General features: G+C 39.1%; 1 protein-coding gene across 1 annotated transcript in view; it reads left to right on the forward strand.

Annotated features, from left to right (window-relative positions):
• Nucleotides 1–22,864, forward strand: part of HPSE2 (heparanase 2 (inactive)) — a 530,253-nt gene that overhangs the window by 423,685 nt on the left and 83,704 nt on the right. The window lies entirely within an intron of this gene.

The raw sequence follows: 22,864 nt of genomic DNA on the forward strand, positions 1-22,864 counted from the left end.
CTCAGTAAAGGTTTGTTGAATGACAGAGGGACTGACTGAGTGTGTGAGTATGTGATTGGATTTCTTCAATCCCCCACAGTTGCCTTTCCCAACATCTCCATTCAGCAAAAAAGCCTAGCTATCTTTCAAGGTCCGTCTCACAGATTAACTCTTTCTTGGAGTGTTTCTTGAATTTTCCTAACAGAGTGTTTCCTCTCCTGCTTCTAAACCTCATTAACATTGACTCTGTATCCCTTTATTCATTTAGTATGCATGGTGTGTTATCTATAAATATTATAAATATCTATACATATTTTTACTCTTTTGCAAACTGGTCATATTTCCCTTCCTAGATTATAAGTTCCTTGAGTGTGGGGATTTATTTGGTATAGTGATTCTTATATCTCTTCTAGCACCAAGTACGCAGTACCTAACAGTCACGCAAAAATCATCTGTGTGAGGCTATCTCAAGCCAGGGTGGGGAACCACTGGTGCAAACGTGCTAATTACCCACAGCTGGTCTTAAAGGTGTTTCTGATTATTAGTTTGCAGTTCAGCTTTCCTTTAGGAAGCATGGCCTTTGTTTGTTAATGATCGCTTTAACTACCACGCATCTCTGTAATGATTGGTTGCCTTTAAAAGGAGCCAATAACTAGATGTTTATAGAGAGCGTACCTGTGAAAGACCTGGGAGTAGAATAACAAAACGTTCAGAGATCCAAATAACATGGGTGTTGAATTGTTCTAGAAATCCTAGTTCATACTCTTCATTATCATCTCCATCTTCCGAGCTACGGCAAAATGATAGCCTGCTATATGCCAGGAACCGGATCATTTCATACCACATTTTTCAATCCTCAAGGCAACTGGAACTATTATGTTTAATCTACTGTTGAGGAAATGGAGGCCCAGAGAGTTGAGGTGACTTACCCAGTGATCTCCCACATCCTACTAACCTTCAGGCCTTGCTCACCTCTAAGCCCTTCAGAGTCCGTCTCAGCATCGTCTTGTCTTGAAGCCAAGCCACCGTCATTCCTCAAGTCTCTATAACCACTCAGAGCCTCTTTAGCTCGTCTAAATCATCATAGCGACCTCCTTATGGGTCCCCTGCCTGCAGTTTCTTCTACTTCCACAGTACCAGTCAGAGGCGTGGGCCTGTCATTTCCCTTCTTCAAAAACCTTTGTTGGATCCCCATTATCTATATAATGCCCCTGACTTCTAAGCATGGTTTTCAAGGCTTTCCATAATCTGGATTTCGAGTCCTACTCCTAACCACTCACTTCCAGATTACATGTTTTCCACTGGAATCACCGACTCATTATTATCCCCAAATACTCAGTACTTTGCTCCAAAGCCCACCCCCAGTGTTGCCTTCTCTAATGTCCCCAGTAGGACTCTCTCACTCTGGTTCCCTCGTAGCACTTTGATTATGTGTGACACTTGGTTCTCACTATACAGTGCTGTCTGTCATAGTTATAAAGACCCAGGTCAGTCTCTCCTTTTAGAAAATGAGCAAATTGAAGGCAGGGAATATTATGGCTTAGTATGCCTAGCATCTAATAGGTATGTAAGCAAAGATTATGATGTTGGCTGGGATTAAATTGAAATGAACTTGAATTTGGGGTGAATAAGGCATTAGAAACCATAACCCACTCTGAGGGACCCTTACAGCTGCTGCCTAAAGGGACACTGATTATAAATTATTTAATCATTCTCTATACTGTAACCCACCCACCGTTCAGGCAGTATTGTATCAACTGCAACATGGACAGAAAGGGATCTCAGATATATTCAGGACTAATTTTCTAAGTGTTTTACCAGCTCTGAAAAGCACCTGGGTGCAGTGGTTCTATACCAACTCAAATAAGACTTGAGAAGGGATTTGAAGGGCGAGAGAGAGGTAGCTTGCCAAATGAAATGTCTTAGAAACACCAATTTAATGACTTACATATAAATTAATCATAAACATGTGGATTAAATTTCCCCAGAAAAGGCATGTTTTGGCTCTCTGTGGACCGCAAGTGATTGAAAAATGATTGGAGATATTTCCTGAGCCCAAAGACTAAGAAGGAGCTGGTCTATACTTCTTTAACTGCAAATATTAGTGCAATAGATAAATTATCCAGGGGTCTGGGGAAGTTAGAAATATGGACAGGAAATAAGAAAATGAGATTCAGCTTGAAAGAATGCTCCAGGTACATCTGGGGCAAAATAATCAGAAACAGAGAGATTTTGTTTGAGGGAGAACCCAGTAAACTTATGGAGACTACAAGACATTCAGGGTGATTTCTAGTTGGCATGGCCCATATGATAGAAGACTGGCCATTCTTATTCCTTAGGATGCAAGAGAAAGGCCCTGGAGTATAGAAATATGAAGTGGTACTCCTTGTCCACATAATATAAACAAAGCCTTTGCTTTTGGTTATATCAAGATTTTCCCAGTAGAAGAAAGGTTTGGCTAAAATTAGACTAACTTTTCCAGATAAGGAAATACATGACCAAAGTCAAGGATGTAGTCTTCGAGCATAGAGTCCAGAGGCAAAATGGGGTCTGAATTCCAAGGCAAGAGAAACTGAAGCTCAAGTTCAAATGGAAACCTTCACTAGGGAAGAACACAGTATCTGTTTGAAGTCATAAATGCATTATGGGCCATCCACAGGGAGCGTCCCTAGAAGTGTTTTATCCTTCCTTGTCATTTGGAAATACATTTGAAGAGACCAGATGTCCATCCCAATAGGTCAAACTAAAGGACAGTTATTATAGGAAACTTCTGACCTTAGAAATTGGGCCATGTTTTGCCGTGTTACACAAGTGTGTTGGCATGAAGACCAAATGTTCTAATTCCAAGGAACTACAAAGAGGTTGAAGAAAATAATCTGTTGCTTGCTGGAGGCAGTATATCCTGATTTTAGAAAAGTTTCTGGATGCCCAATGAAGTGTGAGAAAAATAATAAGGATCAATGATAATAACAATCTTTTACATTTGCACCATGCTTTGCCATTTAGATGGTGCTCCATAGAAATTGTCCTATAATTTTCCCAGTAACTACCAGGTAATGTTACTATCTCATTTTTCATAGATGAAGAACCTGAAGTACAGAGATGACAAATAATTTGGAGCCAGTGGCAGTGTCAGGGACTCAAGTCTTCTGATCCTTAATTCTGTGTTCGGCCGATAGCTAACCGATTCATAGCTTATTGGTTTAACTCTATAGAGAAGAACACTATAGCTTGTCGAAAGTCTCTTTACATAATTCACATTCCTTGTTGATTGGATTGATTGTATGGTCTAAGCATTTTATTATATTAACTCCTTTAATGCTCACAACAACACTTTGGGGTAGACCTTATTGTTACCCTCACATTAAAGATAGAGAAACAGGTACAAAGGGATCGGGTGATGTGCCCAGTGACTAGTAAGTGGATGGGAGGGAAGTCCAATACAGGCAGTCTGCGTCCAGGACGCACTCTCTAACCACTACATTGTACTCTATTTAGAAACTGCTTTGTGATAAATATCCTTTTCCCTGGTGAGAGGAAACCTAGATCAGAATGGAGTTGACATCTACTCCTGGGTGTATCTAAACCTGGGGTACAGATTTCAATTAACTGCATGTTTCAGTACTAGAGAAAAGCTGAGGTGACATGTCCATCGGCAGATGGCACATTATGACTCCAACCTAGACCTGTAACTCTTTGCAGTCACTATTGTGACCACTGAATCCTGAATAGAAAGGAGAATTCCAAGGTGAACAAATAAGGAGTGATATTTAAATAGTACAATTTTTAAATGATATGACTGCTGGAAGCATGACCAGAGATTCCCATTGGCGGGATGGTTGCTTCTTTCTTCTTAATGGGGAATAGAGAGAATGAAAAGGTGTTTTGCTGTTGTTGTTGTTTTGGTTAGAAGAAAAGACAACAGGCTTTGAGGGTTTGGTATTCGGACAGGCAGACATGCCTGCCTAATTTTTTCTCTTTTTGTTTTATAGTGAAGTAGTGACCAGGGGACTTGGACTCAAGAGCTGACCTTTTAATTCAGCTCATCTCTTTGTTTAAATCTACTAGCTTCATGGAGACAAGGCAGGGAAAATTGTGAACATCTGGATAGTTGAGTCACAGTTGCCAGAAGGCTTTTTCCTGACAGGCCGACTAAATTCTGCAGTAATTCCAGGAGGAGTTTGAGTCAAAAATGAGGATTCGAGGGGAATGAAAAGAACCATTCCAATCAAGGCTGAGGATAAAAGTGAAGTCTTATCATGCAGTGATGTACAACAGTGTGGAATGAGTGTGAAGGGAAAATAGACAACTTGCAAATGCTTCTAGGGAGAACAATCTGGATAGTGAAAGATAATGAATCATATGCAGAAGTATGGCTTGAAAGTCCTGGGGAATTTAGGCTAAAGAAGGGCAAATTCACAGGTGATGTGGAGGTTATCTCCTGATATGTGGAAGGAAGTCATTTATAAGAGAGTTTAGATTTGTTCTACAGGGCAGAGACTTTTTATAAGGCACAGAACTGTAGCCCTGGGTGAAAACTACAAGGAGAAGGATTTCAGCTCCTGCTAAAAGTGACGAGCCAGGATTTGAAGCCCAAGTCTAATCAGAGAGCACTTCATCTTAACCACTATTTTATTTTAACAGGAGGGCTTGAATTTATATTCTACAACTCAGATCTTTAAAGAACAAACTTTATTTCACTAACTGATTGCTCATGAGCTCCCCCTAGCCCTGCTTGGGAATAACAAGACACAACAAAAATCAATTTGCCAATTAAAATGACTCAATTTTGTTCTTCCTGGTAATTCCGCAGACTTCTCCGAGTTTCCATTTCTTTCTCCTTTCCTTCCTCCTAGATGCCATCTGGGTACAAAGGGATGCTGATTTCATGTGCAGATAATGGGGAGGGGCCACACGTTCTGTCATCTGGGTACTGATTGATCTTTACTCAATCATGCCCCCGATTGCTTGGTACACTACCCTGGTATTTACTGAGGGACAGTGGATGCTGCCAGGTTGGGTTTTTTGTTATCATGTTGGCACCTTCTATTGAACATGGACATTACCGTTGCTCTGTGTTAAGATCCCTGTACTCTGAGACTTCCTTGTCACCAAGATTCTTCCAGAACACCAGACCCCTCAGCAGTTCTCAGTGACTTTGCAGAGCACATGGGGACTTATGGATCTCCTGCAGGACAGCAAAGGCCATGGCAGGCAGGAAGCACTTACTCAAGCTCTCCCTTTGCAGAATCACACCAAGCCACTGTTTCTGTGCCATTGTAGCTGCCCTTGGTTAGTATGTGACGTCTCCCCCCAAGTTCCATATGAAAACTAGGACGTGTGTACGCTCTTCTTTCAGTTTCTCCTTCTTCTGGCCTGAGAACTAGGGAGATGAACACTGGGTCTCTTTCTGTGATCCAGGCAACTTCCTAACCTTGCTCTCATCCCCTCCAAACCTTCCCTAACCTAATGTCCGTCATATCCTCAGTCCTCTCTACAGTAAGGCTTCCAGTGAAACTTTATGTTCAGACCTCTAAGCTTTGCTATGTTAAGGAAAACTTTAAGAATTTGGGAGAATTTAACAAAATCTGTTTTGTAAGACTTTGCCTCACTAAGTTTTTGAAAGCTAATTTGAAACTCAAAGCTGCACTCTGACTCTTTTGTTGTAAGTGGTATCTGACCTTCTAAAGAAGCTTGAATGCCCTTGATTCAATGTATAGAGTTGAAACGCAAAAAGATGTACAGAGAATGAAAGTTAAATTGGTTATTTCATATATTCTTTTGTTTCAGTGACATATTTTATAATTTAAAAAAATTTAAATACATTGGTTTTACATCTCAAAATATCATTCTCATATACTTTACTGCTTTCTGTAAAGAAAATCAGGCAGAATACATTAGCATAATCCTTTATTCAAAAATGCCAGGAGAAAGAAGGCTCTGAGGAAGTATTCTGACTTGGGGAGGGAGGACAGAACTTTTGAATAGGACTTCAGCAGATGGGGTTAGCCGAAGTTCAGCTAGTTTCGGGAATCGTTGGATCAAGACAGTTCTCAGAAGAGGGAGGAATTGTATTTGTGAGTTAGCAGCCATTGTTTGGGCAATTTGAATTTTATTAAGAGTAGAGAGGAACAGCTGTGCAAGGCGAGGACATGCTAGGGCCATAGTGGAAAATTCTCTGGCCTTACGTGTGTCTGAATTTATAAAGTGGAAAAATACACGAGTTGTTCTGTTCAGCATGTAATAGGCTACTTCCTGAGCAGCTATTCTAATGGTGTGACCATAACCCACCTTGAGGTCTCTGTCTCTTGATAACTAAAGTTGCAAGTTTTTTTTTAAATAATGAGATGGCTCAAAAAGCTTTGAACGTAGTAGGCTTTCAATTAACGTCTGCTTTGCAGGGCTGAAAAGAGGCCCCGCCTTTGAAGAACTCACCAAACAACAAGTGAGACAGACATAAGCAAATTAGTCTATCACAATGAAAGTGTGTTCAAAGTGTTGTGAAATTTCAGGGAAGAAAGTGGTATGTTTGCAGAGGGGATGACATTTGATTTACACGTTAAAGGATGATAGTGATTGCAATGATAAACATATTAATATAAGCTACTATTCACTTACATCTATCGTATGCTTTCCACTTTATATATACATTATCTTGAATCCTCAAAATATCCCACTTAGTCCATTTGGCTTGTGTAACACAAATACCATAGACGGGATGGCTTATAAACAACAGACATTTATTTCTCACAGTTCTGGAGGCTGGGAAGTCCAAGGTCAAGGCGCCAGCAGATTCAGTTTCTGTGGAGGGCCCTGTTCCTGGTTCATAGATGCAATCTTTTCTCTGTGTCCTCACATGGCCAAAGGGCTGCGGGATCTCTCAGGGGTCTCTTATAAGGGCCCTTATTCCACTCAGGAGGGCTTTAATCAACCCCCCCGACTTAATGGTATTAATACCATCACATTGGGGACCCACTTAATGGTATTAATACTATCACATTGGGGATTAGGTTTCAACAGACAGATTTTGAGGGGGGGCACAAACATTCAATGTATAGCATCCACAGTGAGAGATCTTATTTACTTAAGAACTAAAAAGCAACCCCAAGTACATACATAGAGAGGTATCTTGCCTTCCTACCTGAAAGGCCAGACCTGCCTGGGAATGAGTCGCAAAAGGCTCCTGTATTACTAAGGAGAGTGTAAAAGAATGTCACAAAACACTCTGTTAGTAAAATGAGAAAACCAAAGGCAAAACAAAATTTAAATTTTCTATAAGAAAACAAGTTCTCTTAGAGGTTTCGAATAATTTAATGATTCAATCACTCAAAACCAAAACAAAACAAAACAAAAAAAAAACCCTTGCAGTTTGGTCTCAATAAAGCTGTTTAAACGTAAATAAATAAAAGGTTCCCATAAAAATGTCACTACTCTTTAGTGAGAGTCAAGCTATGAAAGAATATATTAACTGATTGCTGAAGGTGAAATGTCAGAAGAGAAATCTTGGGTTGGTGAAGAATGGGGTGGGTACGGGGAAGGAGCGAGTGGCTGGAAGAGGAAGTACCTGCAGACCTTTCCTGGTTCAGACACTGCCAAGGTTGCCTAGCGGCCAAGGCATGCTCAATGCATTTGGCACCCTGAGGGGGATCCTTTTAACATCCCCATTCCTCAATGTGACAATTATTTATAGTGATAATCGGTAATAACATTATTTTCTTGATTCCTTTTTTAGTATTAAGCCCGTTGAAATTAAAAAAAAATACATTTCTATTTTAAAGATATCTTTATACAAAGAGATTGTTCAAATTCAGTACAAGATTTTTGTATAAACTAAAATTTGAATTTGTCAAACAGGAATAGTTACCTCGCAGCTCTGTTTTTACGGTTCAAATTTGAAACACGTGAAGTGACAGAATTGAAATAACACTAGTTCTGTTTTTTCATCTTTAAGATCACTGAGCAATCACTGTTTTTTCAAAAGCTCCGATTTAAATTTAGGAATATGTGATGCCACAGGAGTGGGTGATGTGAAGTGCTGGCTGAACGAGAGTTTGCACGATTCCAAACGGCTTCCTCTCAAAAGTAACATCTGCTGCCAACTCCATGTGTGTAGGGGACCCGCTGAATAACAGAGTTCTCAGAATTAACTTCCATGTAGAATACAATATTTACTAACAGCTAAATTATTAAAATGTGCTCATTTGAAGCTTACACATACATTATTAAAACTCAGCAGTCACTTCTGCAGTTCTTTCGACGTTAGACCAACAAAAGACTTTTTCTTTTGTTGAGGAGTGTTTTATCACTGGCAGTGCTTAGAACTGTTGGCACATGGTGATAATAAAAAGCAGACTGACTTTTAGTCAGTTTTATTTCGGTTTTTTAAATCTCTGCACACAATGCACCCCTCGATGCCTGTACCCGGGACCAGTCCTCAAGCCCCCTGTATGTGGAACGCGACTGACGTAAAGTGGCATGGCCGTGGTAAATGATGGGTTTTATAGCCTAACCACTATCCTTACTGTGGATAAAATGTGAACGTAACAGTGAAAAATGGCATCATTTAAATCTAAATTTGCTATAGGTCTGTTACATAATCCTAGCACTGACATTAAAAGGTTAATTTTTATCAAACCTCAGAGTTCATGGAGGCTCTAAAGCACACACTACGTTGTAATAAGTTAAAGTGAATTTCTCAAGGGAAAAATCGGTTAAGAAGAAAACACTGACTTATTCAAACTACTTATAGCCAGATGTATTCTTGGGGCACCCAATACACTTTTTGTTTTTAAATGTTGAAATTATTTTAATACTAAAAAAATAGATAGAACACGGAAAGAAGAAGAAGAAGAAGAAGAAGAAGAAGAAGAAGAAGAAGAAGAAGAAGAAGAAGCAAATAATTATAACAATGCTATATAAAAGCATTTGAAATTACAACTTGTAATGGCATATTGTCTGAGTTTACCTCTTTTTTGACAGAAAGGTGATGTGAAATATAAGGGAAATATATATCAGGAAAACAAGACCGATTGACCCTATAACCTGAATAATTAAGAATTTTAGAGACTCCTTATATCATCTACTCAGATATTAGAGACCTAAAGTTTATTTGGAGAAGTAAAATATCCCATCTACCTATACATCCATTCTTTCCTTCCTGCTTGCCTGTCTCTCTGCTCTCTTTACATCCCCAATCTTTTTTTTTTTTTTTTTTTTTTTTTTCATTCTTCATTCAGTTCTTCGTCTATCCCAGGCACTGTGTAATTTGTAATTTGTGGATTACAGAGGTGAATGTTATCATTTTTGCCCTCAAAAATCTTTCAGTCTGGTGGCAAAGACAGACACATAAACAACTTATTTTAATTCGGTGTGGTTAGTCTTCATTGTAAGAATGTACAGAGAGCTGCAGGAGCATCGAGGAAGAAAGATCATTAGCTCTGTGTGGGTGGAGAGAATCTCTGTCTAGGAGGTGACATCAAACTGAGTTTTGTGGGTTGAGGCATTCTCCAGGTGGGGATGCACAAATGCAGATGTGGCAAACATTCTCCAGAGTCGAAGGCCTGCTTGCTTTTCTTTTTTCTTCTCCTGTTCCTCAGTTTTAAATTGAAGTAATTTTGAAACTTATTCTCAATGTTTTACCAAGCACCTCATATGGCAACATTCAGTTAACAGGAAATTCCTGGATTATTGACAGCTGACAAGTCATGAATCGATTTTATAGAACAGGTTGTCAAGCTCCCTGGACTAGGATCTTCACAAATTTGAATTCTTACCCTCAAATCTCCTTTTCTTTCTGCTTGGCCCTTTACACAAGAGTGGGTTTTGGACAAACAGTACTTTATAATGTTTTCCCATCTCCGTCTTTCAGGTTGATGGGGCCCTATTAATTCTAATAGCCCAAAATTTGGTGTATAAAACCTGCTTGCCCTCGTTGTTTCTCCTGGAGAACAGGGTTAGGGAAGCGAACCCCACACCCACACCCCTGACATTTCCTTTCCTCAGAAAGCTGTTTCAGGGTGAGAGGTCTGCTCAGCCTCATTGGGAGAAGCGCCATCAGGCCTAGCCAAAGGCTACCTAGCCAGCCCCTGCAGTTCCCAACAGCAGCAAAATCAATTGAGAAAAGAAGAGCCAATTCTTCTCGGAAATGGACTCAGATCAATGAAAATTCACTCATCCAAAACCTTAGAAGTATGCCTGTGCCTTGGTTTCTAAGCTACCACAACTGTCTTCCACCCCCCTGCGCTTCTTAGACTGTGACCTGACACTCCTCCCAGGGAGCAGACGGTGCTGTGTTCCCTGTCCTTGGATGTGGGCATAGCACTGTGACTGCCTCCACTAATAGAGTGCAGTGGGAGGTTTACTATGTGACCTCCAAGACTAGATCATGAAAATACTAGGCACTTTGCCTTGTTCTCGCAGGACACTTACTCTTGTATCCCAGCCTCCATGCAATGCGTGAAGGAAGCACAAACTGTCCTACACAGAGAGGCCACATGGGGCTCCCACAAGTAAGTCATTCAACCAATAGCCTATCTGAGGTCCCAGCCAACAGCCAACATCAGCCACCAGATACTTAAATAAAAATGCTGCTAGTCCCCAGCCATTGTGTCCCTGTAATTATTAATATTTTATTTTCTACGTTAACCTGATACTATTAACCTAGAATTCCATATGACCTAGCATGCTAATCTCGTGTGTAGATCTGCCATGACAAATATTATATTTCTAGGTTTTTTTTGGGTTAATTTAAGTAAGACACACTATAATCGGAAATGTCACCTAAATTATTTTCATCATGCCTTCCTTGTTCATGAATCTGAGAGAAACAAAAAAAAAAAGCTGGTCTAGCTACTCCACCCCCTCCTGAGATTATAATGCTTTCATCATGGCTGAGTCTACAAGCTGCAAATGGAATCTAATATGAATGATTTAAGGTAACCCTGCCTGTCAGACTCTCACCCCAGGATCTGAATTGGACACACTTCTCTACCTCCCACTTCCTGACTCTACTCAGCAGGACACATGGTCCCTTTACCAACCTGGTTTCTACATAACCACACAGTCTGTTTTTCCTGTTGATTAACCTAAGAGAAAGACCCAATACATAGAAGTTTCAAGAGCTTAGAATAGAGCGAAAGAAAGATTGGCATTTCTGCATTCTGTGAATAATAATAGTCAACCCGAGATTTGTGTACTTTTTACTGTTGCCAGTGCTTTATATCGCTGATGGGGATGCAGAGAAGCGATCTCTCACACACACTGTGAAATGGTACAGCTACTCTGGAAAAAGTTTGGCAGTTTCTTGAAAACTAAATATACACTTGCCATACAACTCAGCAATCAAACTCCTAAGCATTTATCCCAGAGAAAACTTATGAGTATGTCCACATAAAAACATATACGAGGTAGGACAATTAAGTTCACGAACTTGTTGCAAAGATGTTGCTAACCTTTTTTTGATATCAGAGGGATTATTTATTTTGAATTTACCAACTGGACAAACAGTTAAACAAGTTTACTATTTGGAAGTGCCAAAAAGGCTGCATGAAAAAGTTACACAACCTAAACTTTTTGCCAACAATTCATGGCTCTTGCATCACAACAAGGCACCAGCTCACAGGGCACTGTCTATGAGGGAGTTTTTAGCCAGTAAACAAATAACTGTATTGGAACTCCCTCCCTACTCACCTGATCTGGCCCCCAATGACTTCTTTCTTTACCCGAAGATAAAGGAAATATTGAAAGGAAGACATTTTGATGACATTCAAGACATCCAGGGTAATACGACAACAGCTCTGATGGCCATTCCAGAAAAAGAGTTCCAAAATTGCTTTGAAGGGTGGACTAGGCACTGATGTTGGTGCATAGCTTCCCAAGGGGAGTACTTTGAAGGTGACCATAGTGATATTCAGCTATGAGGTATGTAGCACTTTTTCTAGGGTGAGTTCGTGAACTCAATTGTCAGACCTCATACACTGTTTTCATGGGAACTTCCTTAGTAAAAATTAACAACCAAAATGTCTCTCAATAGGTGAATGGCTGAACTGTGGTACATCCATACCAAGAAATACTACTTAACAATAAAAAGAAATGAACTATTGACCAATAAAACAACTTGGGTGGATTTCAAGGGCAGTATGCTTAGTAAGAAAAGTCAGTATCGAAAGATCAAATAATGTATGATTCTGTTTCTATAACATTCTTAAAGCAACAATTATCGAGATGGAGAACAGATTTATGGTTGTCAGGGATTAGAGGTGGTGGGGGTTATGGGATGGGAATGACTGAAGGATTAGCATGAAGGAGATCTTTTTCTATATCTTGATTGTGGTATACAAATGTATATGTGGGATAAATGGTATATAGCTATACACACATTATACCTATGTCAAATTCCTGGTTTTGATATCATGTTATAGTTAGTTAAGATACAACAATTAGGGGAACTTGGTGAAGGGTACATGAGACCAATCTGTACTATCTTTGCAACTTCCTAAGAATCTCTAATAATTTCAAAATTTAAAACAAAAAAGAGTGTTTTCTCATTCTCTTAAAAATCCTTTTAGACATGTAAGCATTTGACATTTATCCCCATTTTACAAATAAAGAATACGAGTCTCAGAAAAGGTTTTGACTTGCCTAAAGCCACATGGCTGAGACGTACTGGAACTGGATCTTCTGACTCCAATTCTAGTGCTCTTTCATTCAGGTTTTAGTAGAACCAACTTAGCTCTAAGGGTCAGAGCTTAAAATTTCTGTTCTTATTTCACTAATACTTCATTAGTGAAGTATTATTCAATTGACCTTTTTAACCACCTGAATTTACTAGATAGTGCATCATTTTATGAAATGGCCATTTGTAGCTCTGTAAAATTAATTCTTTATTTATATGAATAGAAATGTTTTAGAACCAAAATAACATGAATTATCTATTTGAATACAAAGATTTAATTCAAGATCTTTTTAAAAGTTTAACTAGATATGTTTGGAGATTTAGGGCTTAGAAAATTGAAAGTTTCAGAATATGTTGGGTTTTCCTTCTGCAAAATGGCAAGTATATTTGCCTATCATTTTTGTGGTTTCAGTATTTATACAACTGGAAAAGGAATACAAAAATTGCAAATGATAATAATACAAAGAAAAAAGAATACAAAAATTGCTAATCCAAAATTTATATAACTCCTTTTGACCTTTTCCAATTTTGTTTTCTTTAGAGTAGAGCCAGATTTTAAGATACTTGAGAAAAATCTGAGGTCAAACTCTTATATAGTTTTATTACATTTTCCTCAGCTCTTGTCAACAACAATTTTCTTTTTCAGTGGACCTTTCCTATATCAAGTCTTTCCAAAACATTCAATTTAGTTTTCATGGAAACTCTCTTCATATTTTATTAGTTCATCTATATATATATATGAAAGTCAACCACCATTGGCATAATAGATTTGGGGGAAAAGCACAACTGTTTTTTGATAGGTAGTTAACTCAACTGATGGAAGTAGGGATGTGGGTAAATCAGTAAGTGGCCTAATAGCCATGAGCATTTAGTAAGTCATGAGTGCCAGTCATGTTTCTCAGAAAAGGGAATGTGTCCATTAATCCAGTAAGTTGGTTGATGGGAGTCAGCAAAACAGTCTCTAGTGTATTATATTAAAAAACCAGAGCAGCAGGCTACATCATATACTAAAAAGGGGAGTAATTGAAAAATAAGGACCTCTTGGAAATTAAAAATATGATTTCTAAAAATAACAATAATATTGAAAAAATGAAGTAGAGAAGAGTCCCCAAATATAGAACAGAAAGAAAAACAGAGACAGAAAATATGAGTTAAGATTTATAAAATAGAGATGATAAGAAGGCCCTCCACTTTTACTAGTAGGACTCCTGGAAGAGAGAACAAAGCAAATGGAAGAGAGGAAGCAATCAAGGAAATAATACAAGAAAATATTCCAGAACTGAATATGTCCCAGAGCTGAGGGGAGATAAAAGTTGTGATATTTTCAAGGGCATAGCAAATTCTGAGCAGAATGAAAGAAAAATAATCTACATCTATGCACATTATTATAAAATTTCAAAAAACCAAGAACCAGTAAAAGATACTAAAAGCTTCCAGATGAAAAAGGGAACAAAGCTTAGATGGGCATCAAACTTCTCATCAGCAGTATGGGAGGCGAAAATACAATAGAGCAGTGCCTTCCAGGTTCTAAGAAAAGTTAATTTCTGAGTTTCTAACTCAGAAATCTATATGTCACCTAACTTTCAATCCAATGTAAAGGCAAAATACAGACGTTTTCAGACATGAAAATCCAAAAAGCGCCAGTTGGGAAGCAGATCTACAGAAATGGCCCATCTTGGGACAGGAAGATGGAGGACACCAGGAGGAAGGTTTCAAGAGTGAAAATGGCAATTTGATGAAACAGGAATTGTGTTGATTTTAAGAAAAACAGAAAACATGATAAAGGCATAGAGTTTAAGAATAAAAGAAAGTCTTAGAAACGGGAAGAGTGAGGACAGGGAAGAGAACCAAGTAAGAAAATCATGATTCAAATAGGAGCAAACTGAACGTTGATACAACTTTCTGCAGGTGGTTTTCAATATTTAGAATACACCTTTTAGACAAATAATAGAAGATAACCAGGAGTATAGAACAGACCATAAATATTGTCAGCCTTGGAAAAATGTAAAAGTAAAGGCACAGCTGACAAAAGTTGGGAGGTGGAAGGTGAGAAGAGAGGTGAAGGAAAAGATGGGAGAACTAATGACCTTCTTTTACAAAGTGGAGTTGAGTGTCCTTAAAATATGAATATCACTCAGATAACCTGTTAATATAGCAAAGATGAGTTCATCACTTATTGCAGTAATGGAGAGGCTTGCCTTGGCAAACCTTAATCTATTTGTGTTCACAGACTCTTTTTAAATATACAGTGAAGTGTTGATGGTCTGGCAATAGGACTCTTTCCCATTTTAGATTTTCCTTGCATGTTAAACCCCCTACTTCTGGCTTAGGGCCATTCAGCAAAAATAAGGAGAGAGCTGGAGTCACCCCTGTTTCAGGATCTACTCAGAATGCTGTCCAAAGGTGTTAAAAAGCTTATCCTGGAAATCTCAGGTGAATTCATCCTTTCTTATAGGACTGAACTGGAGCTTTCAATGCAATCCTGGGTCTTTTAAGTAATCCTTAGTGTTTTCCCATTCTGCCTTCTCCATCTGATTGTTTGCGCCTGAGGTTCCCTCTAACATATGAACTAATAGGTGTACATTTGTGATCCCTGGATGATGCACAACTAAAATTATTCTAAATTTATCTGCAAATTTCACGATATCTTGTCTAAGCTTTGGGAAGTCCTTTTTCAATGGCTCTCAGCTCAGATTGAGACCAGAAATTAAACCCCTTCCTTGTTCTGAAAGTGGTTTAACTTTAAGAGGTAATTGAGCTTTGAGGGTCTCTGGCCAGCCAGGAGAGAAGGGGAGTGGGTGAAGAGATAAAAGCAGAGGGAAATGGAAGAAGATAGGATGGGGAAGAGACATAGTGAGGTGAGAGACATTTGTTTCAAGTTGTGTGTTGTGGGAATTATCTAAAAGAAAGAGTTTTAAGTGTTGCACATTTTTCTTTTGGCTTGACCGAGGAATCACGTAAGGAAACAATTTTGGAATTTGAATTTCTTTTAGATGCTCTTCATCCCAATCAAAAAATGCAGACCATTTGATATTTACTACCTTTTAATTCAAAAGTGTTTCTCAAATGAACATTTTTTTTGTTCATGTCAAAATATTGTAACTATAAATTATCCTTGAGAAATTATGCCATTTGGAAAGTAAGCTCATGAATTTGGACTTTGTGTAACAAAGTCCTGTATCAAGGACCTGTCACAAGCAAGAGTATAGACTGGAAGGTGGGATCATTAGATTTAGACTGACACAAACCCCTGAGAGGCTGGAAACGGTTAAAAGTGTCACTGTGTACCTCATGACTTAGGTCCCCATCCAAATGGCTGAGCCATTGCCGTTGGAAAACTTGAATTTCCAGTTACCATGGGACAGAAAGTTTAGAGAGGAGATCTCTTCCAGAATCAGAGTCTCACAGACAAAAGAGCAAGAGGGAGAAAATTTCTTATACGGTTTAGAAAACTGACCCAAAGCATAGTTTCTTCAAAGGATGCTGGTCAGGAAGAAACTGACAGGGTTCCAGGATGCAGTACCCCCAAATATGGCACCTTGGCGTATTGAATATTTTAAGCTGAAGAGTATGAGACAAGAGCAGAAACATACCTCCCCTTTCCCCCATCCCCACCTTCTTTACTGAAGCAGGAACGGAGAGAAGCATCCAAAGATACAGGCCTTGCTAAGTTTCCCGTTTACTACGCTTACCTCATACTCTTTGACCCATCATATTTTTCCACAACCTCCCCTCTGCGTCAAACCTAGCATAAAAATACTAAGGTTTAAACGTTTCTTTGGGTCTTCATTTCTTTATGAACATCTCCTGTGTCACTGTGTAGGCATTAATGTAAAAATTTACATTAATGAATTTGTTTGCTTTTCTCCTGTTAATCTGTCTTTGTCAGTTTAACTTTTAGATCCAACCAGGAACCCTAAGAAGGTCAAGGAAAACTTTCCTCCCTGACAAAACCTCCTGAAATTCTTAGTCCTGGGGGCCAGTTTGAGGAACAAACTCTGACTTTTTGTCCTCTCTCCTTCGAATTTGTGTCTTGAAGATGCACAGTAAGAAATGGGAAGGACATTCAGAAACAAATAGTATAAGGCAGAGTTCTACCAAGGATAGAACTTTTCCCGCTCTGATCATATGATCAAAGGATTCCTAAAATGGATTTCTTAATCCTGGGACACAAAATAAACTCAGAATTTGAGCAGCTGAAGGAAATAAAATAAAAAATGTCAGACCAGGCCCAATGCAGGACTTAGAAACTTCAGTGCTGATGTCAGAGAGACCCCAATGGGAGGCCGAGGGGCTCTGAGCAGCTAGAGCCTTGGAGCCTCATGATGAAGAGATCTCAATCGGACTTAGTGGAGCTGCCAAAACTGTTGAATGCTGGCTCCAAAATACCACCGAATTAACCTACTGATAAGGCAAAACTGAGTTTATTGCTTGCTGTGGTAGAGAGAAAATACCTTTACAAAGTCTCAGTAGCACCTCAGGAGAGCAAGTACAAAGCCAGGATATTTATGAGGCCTTTTGGAGGTCTGATTTAAAGTGGGTCTTTCAGGGTGTGGGCTCAATTAGGATTGGGTGAGTATTGTGACATAATAGTTTAAGATGAGCAGAGCAAGAGTTTTGAGGTGAGGGTTCTGTTGACCACAAACAAAAAGTCAGCCATTTTGCTGAAGTATTCCTTCAACAACAAAAAAGCATTTATTTGGTAAAAGAAAGAAAGGATTGCAACCTGGTATGTGCAGCCATGGTGAGCCACAGGCAAGTCTGGCAAAACAAAAGAGAGGAAGTTCTTTTATAGACAGGAAGAGGAAGTGTGTGTGGGGATGGGGCGCTGTTACAACCATAGAGTTCTTCCTTAGGGCTTTCGTGACCAATACAGGGTGTGAGAGCCCCTCCTGCAGGCCTTCCCAATTCCTGCCTTGGTTAAACTGTCGTTAATTTTACATTTCAAAGTGTCTTGGACAGTAAACAGTCATTTGATACTATCTGTAGAAAACTTGAGCAGTTTGATGTTCCTTTAAATGGGTTGTCAGGAAGTTCCTCAAATAACCAATAAACTTATTTTCAAGTTGTATCTTCTTGGCCAAGAACTTCCTGGAACAGAAAAATCACACTGATGAAGACAGTGAAATGATAAAAGGAGTAGCTGGTTTCCTTTCTCAGGAGGGAATCAGTAGGTAACTAACTGTGTGGTTGCTAACGAAAGAATTAATTATCAGTTGAAATATGTTGTTTGAAAGTACAGAGGTGAACAGTAGAGGAAGCAAGAACACAATTTAATCGTATTGGAAGAAGGAAAGAAGGACTAGAGGGTCAGGACTTTTAAAGAGCTAAATAAATCCTCATCTTTCATAGCAGAAAATCAGGGATAATTTCGAAAATTGGTAATTAAGAACTAGTAGTACATTTAGTGGACGAGGCAGCACTCTTCATTATAAACCTTTTGGTACTATTTTTAACCGTATGAATATATATTACTTTGGCAATGTAAAAAAATAAAAAAGAAGGAAGGGCTAATTAGCAATTGAAAGTTTGGTAGAAAGACTATAGAGAGTAAGGGCTTCATTAAAGAAGGGATCATTGATAATCATCTCCATGTTTTCTCAAGGTGGTGAGGGGGGTGGGTTAGGGAGAGCACAGGGAAGCTGAGGGAATGTTCTAGAATTGTAGGCAGCAAAGAAACAAGTAAGTAGGATACTCCTGAGCAGGATACTCTGAGAGAGAAGGTCTGAGGGTGACAGACGCAGAGGTGGCTGGGACCCTTCTGAGCATTACCTTTTCTGTCCCCTGCACTCCCTCCGTCTCTACTTGTCCTTTTCCTCTTTCCTGTAACATAGGCCTAGAATAGTTTTTATTACAATTTTTGGTGTATTTATTGACTATAGTTTTATGTTTCCTGTTCATAATTGAAAAAGCAGATGAGTTAAATATTTTCTGTTTCTCACGAAAAAAATATATTAAACCAAATTGAGTTGCTTTTTATTTCTCTGTGGTCTTCAGTTGACTTCATTTTGCGGGTGAGTGGTCTTCAAAGACTCGCCCTTCCCCCCCTCCTCCCAGCCTACACTATTCCCTTGGGAAATATAATCCACCTTCTCATAGACCAGAACTTTTATTGTTTCCCTGGTGATTTGTATTCTTCTATGACACCTTTAATTATTTTAACCTACTCTAGGTTTTATCTGTGATATCACAGGTTGGTCACTTTGTAGCTTAATATATAATATTCAAATTATTTTGAACTCAGTTTTGATCTTCACATATATTTCTTCCACTAAAAAGTGAAGCAGGTATTTCATTCCACTTAGCAACTCAAGAGTCAACTTCATTTTTTAGGTAAAGAGTGATAATAAACACCTAGATTATAAGTGTCCGCATATGAAAATATTAACTAGAGGTTCACATAAGATTAGTAAAATCCTAGTGGATAACTATTAAAATAACTGCTTACTTTTATCAAATGAATTTAGCTCAAATATACATACAATTGAAAATGACAAGAAAAGATTAAGTAGCCTGTCTTAAATTTGGAAACTATAGAGAATTAAAGATTTTGGTGGTTGTAGGAGGTTGAGGGCAAGACAGTCAAGAATTGGCATCATGGCGTGGCAGTCATATTAGACTAGAATCAGAAGACATGAGGTGCAGTTCTAGTCTCTGACCAGCTATTTGACCTTAAGCAAATTTCTTAATCTCTCTGAGCTTCTATTTCTTTATCCGTAAAACATCTACATCATAACATTTACATCATAAGGCTGTTGTGAGGATTAGTAGAAATAATAAATATGAAATGCTTAGCATAGTGTGTAGCACATAGTAAGCACTTAAATATAAATATTAACTATTTTATCTTCGTTGTTTCTATGACTATTACTACTGCAAATTTACCATTCGGCTTCAGGCAAGTAACTTGACCTATCTGGGCATGTTAGAATAGATGAGTTCTATCTTATCTCTGTTGTCTGTGACACTCCATTTAGCTTTCTTCCACCTAAGATTCACCGCAGACAACCACAGCTGTGTGGTTACCTGTATTCTTTCTCTGGATAGGTAGACAGCTGACATCCCTTCTAAGGTTATTATATAAGCGAATTCAGTTATACGTAGGTCTTAAGCAACATCAAAGTCTAGTAAAAATGAACCTAAATTCTTGTCATGGTCCATAATTAGTTGCTTAAACCCAGGATCCCATCTAATGTCTTTTCCTTTTCAAGGCTGCTCAGCCTGATTTCCTGGGGATCCTCCCCTACAATGACTGGCTGCAGAATTAGCCTGCCTGACTTCTCTCTTTCCTTCTATCCCAGAAAACAGAAAAAACAACAACAACAAAAAAGCAAGCTAGTCTCTGTGAAGACACTGATCTCTGTGGAGGCTACTGAGGTTGAGGTAGTCCCCAAGGTTCTAGAAATTGGATCTCGTTGTTGTGGAACCATCCTGGATAATGTAGTGCCTGCCTCACTTATAGTTCCTGGATCGTGACAGTTTCTCTCAGTGCTCAGTCTCTAGTCTCTCTCTTCGCTTTAAATTAGTAGGAAACTGAGGACAACTTGGGAGTGTCCTGTGGTAGAAGCAGACCTTGTTTCTGACTCCAGTGCACCATGGGGGTCATCCCTCCCTGGTCTTTGCTTCAGGCCCAAACCTTATCCAAGGAGTCTATCTGCACCTTGGGTCAGTTAGATGGGTCTGTGAAATCTGAATGGCTCCACATTCTTCAGGAGGTGTCAAGACACCTAGGACTTCCTATCTAGCGTCCTTCTAGAGCTTTCCAAGGAAAACTACTGCTTCTCTCTCTCATTTCTGATGTTCTCCTTTTCAGTCTTTGTTCTCTTTGCTTTTTGGTTTCCAAGGATTCTATTGATATATCCTCGAGCTCAGAGATGTTTTCCTCAGTCATGTCCAGTATACTAATAAACCTATCAAAGGCATTCTTCATTTCTGTTACAGTGGGTTTTTTTTTTAATCTTTATCATTTCTTTTGGTTCTTTATTTCCACCTTACTGCTTACATTGCCTATCTGTCTGCATGCTACTTTCTCCATTAGAGCCCTTAGTATATTAATTATAGATGTGTTTAAATTCCCAGTCTGATCATTCCAACACCCCTGCCATGTCTGGTTCTGACGCTGGCTCTGTCTTTTCAATATTTTTTTTTTTTTTTTTTACTTTTGGTGTGCCTCGTAATTTTTTCTTGCTAGTTGGACTTCAGGTACTGGGTAAAAGGAATTGCTATAAGCAGGCTTTTAATAATGCTGTGGTGCAGTGTAGGGGGAGGCACAACGTTCTATCATCCTATCATTAGCCTCAGTCTCTCCGCAAGCCTGTGCCTCTGGACTGTGAACTTCACAAACGTTTCTCAATTTTCATTCTCCTCTTAGGTGGGTCAGGATGGCTAGAGTGAGTTGGAGTTAGGTGATTCCCTTCCCCAGCTCAGTTAGACTCTGATAAAACCCCAGCAGGTTAAGCTGTGGTTAACAGGTTTTCCCCAAGGGCAGGTCTTGGTAAAGAACAGAGTGTTCTGGTGTACTTCAAAATGGTTTCTTCTCCTTTCCCCTTACCGGAAGCTCAAGAGGATTTTTCTCTGATTATCTAGAACCTGATCAAGCTCCTGGTGGTAGATTATAGGGTGTCCCCCATGACTGGGTCCCCTAGAGCTTTTAACTCTCAGAGTCAATTATAGTTCTGGTTTCCCTACCTGGGCACTGGTTCCCATGGCGGTTTCTGCTCCCACGTCTCTCCTCCTGTCACTGGTGATGACCTGTATTCACCTGTCTGACTCTCCAATCTTGGGGCCGGTAGTTTGTGTGCCTTCCTCTCTTAGGGGTCCAAGAAGAGTTGTGGATTTTTCAAGTCTGCTCAGCTTTTTTACTTATTGTTAGGACACAGTGGCTACTTCTAAGTTTCTTAAGTGCAATACTGGAAACCATAAGTCTAATGTTCTCTTTTTCATTATTTTTTTTTAATTTTAAAGTAATGCATGAATAAATTATCCTTTAAAAAATGAATATATTCCAAATAAAGAGAGCCTTCCTTGTATTCTAGTCACAGTCTCATTCCTCTTTCTACCTCCTGGGAGGTGTCCAGATCTCCACTTTTATCATTGTAATGTGTATTCTTCCAGATTTCATGTTTATATGCATATATTGGAGACCTTTATTAATATATGTCCCTCTACCTAATGTTTTTAAGTGTTGCAGTAATCCAGTTTGGCTGCACTCTGTTTTATTTAGTAATTCCCCTTTTTACATACATTGAAGATACCTCTGTCTTCAAGAAATATAGTAGTGCTAAATGAAAGAAGCCAGTCACAAAGGACCACATAGTGAGTAATTCCATTTATATGAAATATCCAGAATAGGCAAATCTGTAGAGACAGAAAGTAGATTAGTGGTTTCCTGAGCTCGAGATGGGAGAGAAGAGTAGTGTCGGGGGTTGATGGCTGAGGAGTGCAGGGTTTCTTTTTAGGGTAAGAATGTCTTCTAAACTTGTGGCGATGGATGCACAGCTCTGTGAATATACTCAAAGCCATTGAATTGTACACATGAATTGATGAATTATATGGTATGTGAACTGTATCTCAATAAAGCTGTATAAAAGAAAAAGAAATATAGTAAGAATCTCACTAGATTTGCTTCATCAAGACTAATTAAACTAGAGGCAATTTCTAAGGACTGCTTAATAACACTGGTGCTTTCTAACCCCCAACTCCTGATTCACAGAGGGGGTTCTCCAAAGAGTCCCTCTTCAGTTGCTTCCTGGTAAAAAATGGATCCTTTTCTTAGGAGTAAGTAGAATGATCTATATGCTGGCCTCAAGTGTCAGGCTCACCAATGAGCTAGAACAATATCTCCTCTGAACTACAGGCATCTCTGAAGGCTTTTCCATAATAGCAGTGAGCGTCAGGTTTTGTGTTGCTGACTCTAGGGTCCTAGTAGTCAATGCTGCTGTTATATTTAAAAACAATAACAACAAATCATTGATCACCATTTGTTGAATGCCTAGCATATGCCACTTGCACTAATCCTCACAAGAACCCCCAGGAGAAAGTTGATATCATCTCCTTTTACAATTGAAGAAAATAAGGTTAAGTAACTCGCCCGAGGCCACGCAGATCTGTTGTCCCAGAGCCAATGCCCTCTCTACTACCTCATGCTGTTTTCTATGAATTTTAGCCTTGAATAATAGACGAAGGACCTGAGGGCTCTTTGAGGTCAGAGGC

The sequence above is a fragment of the Rhinolophus sinicus genome, linkage group LG07 (genome assembly GCF_036562045.2).
Source record: "Rhinolophus sinicus isolate RSC01 linkage group LG07, ASM3656204v1, whole genome shotgun sequence".
NCBI classification, from domain to species: Eukaryota; Metazoa; Chordata; class Mammalia; order Chiroptera; family Rhinolophidae; genus Rhinolophus; species Rhinolophus sinicus.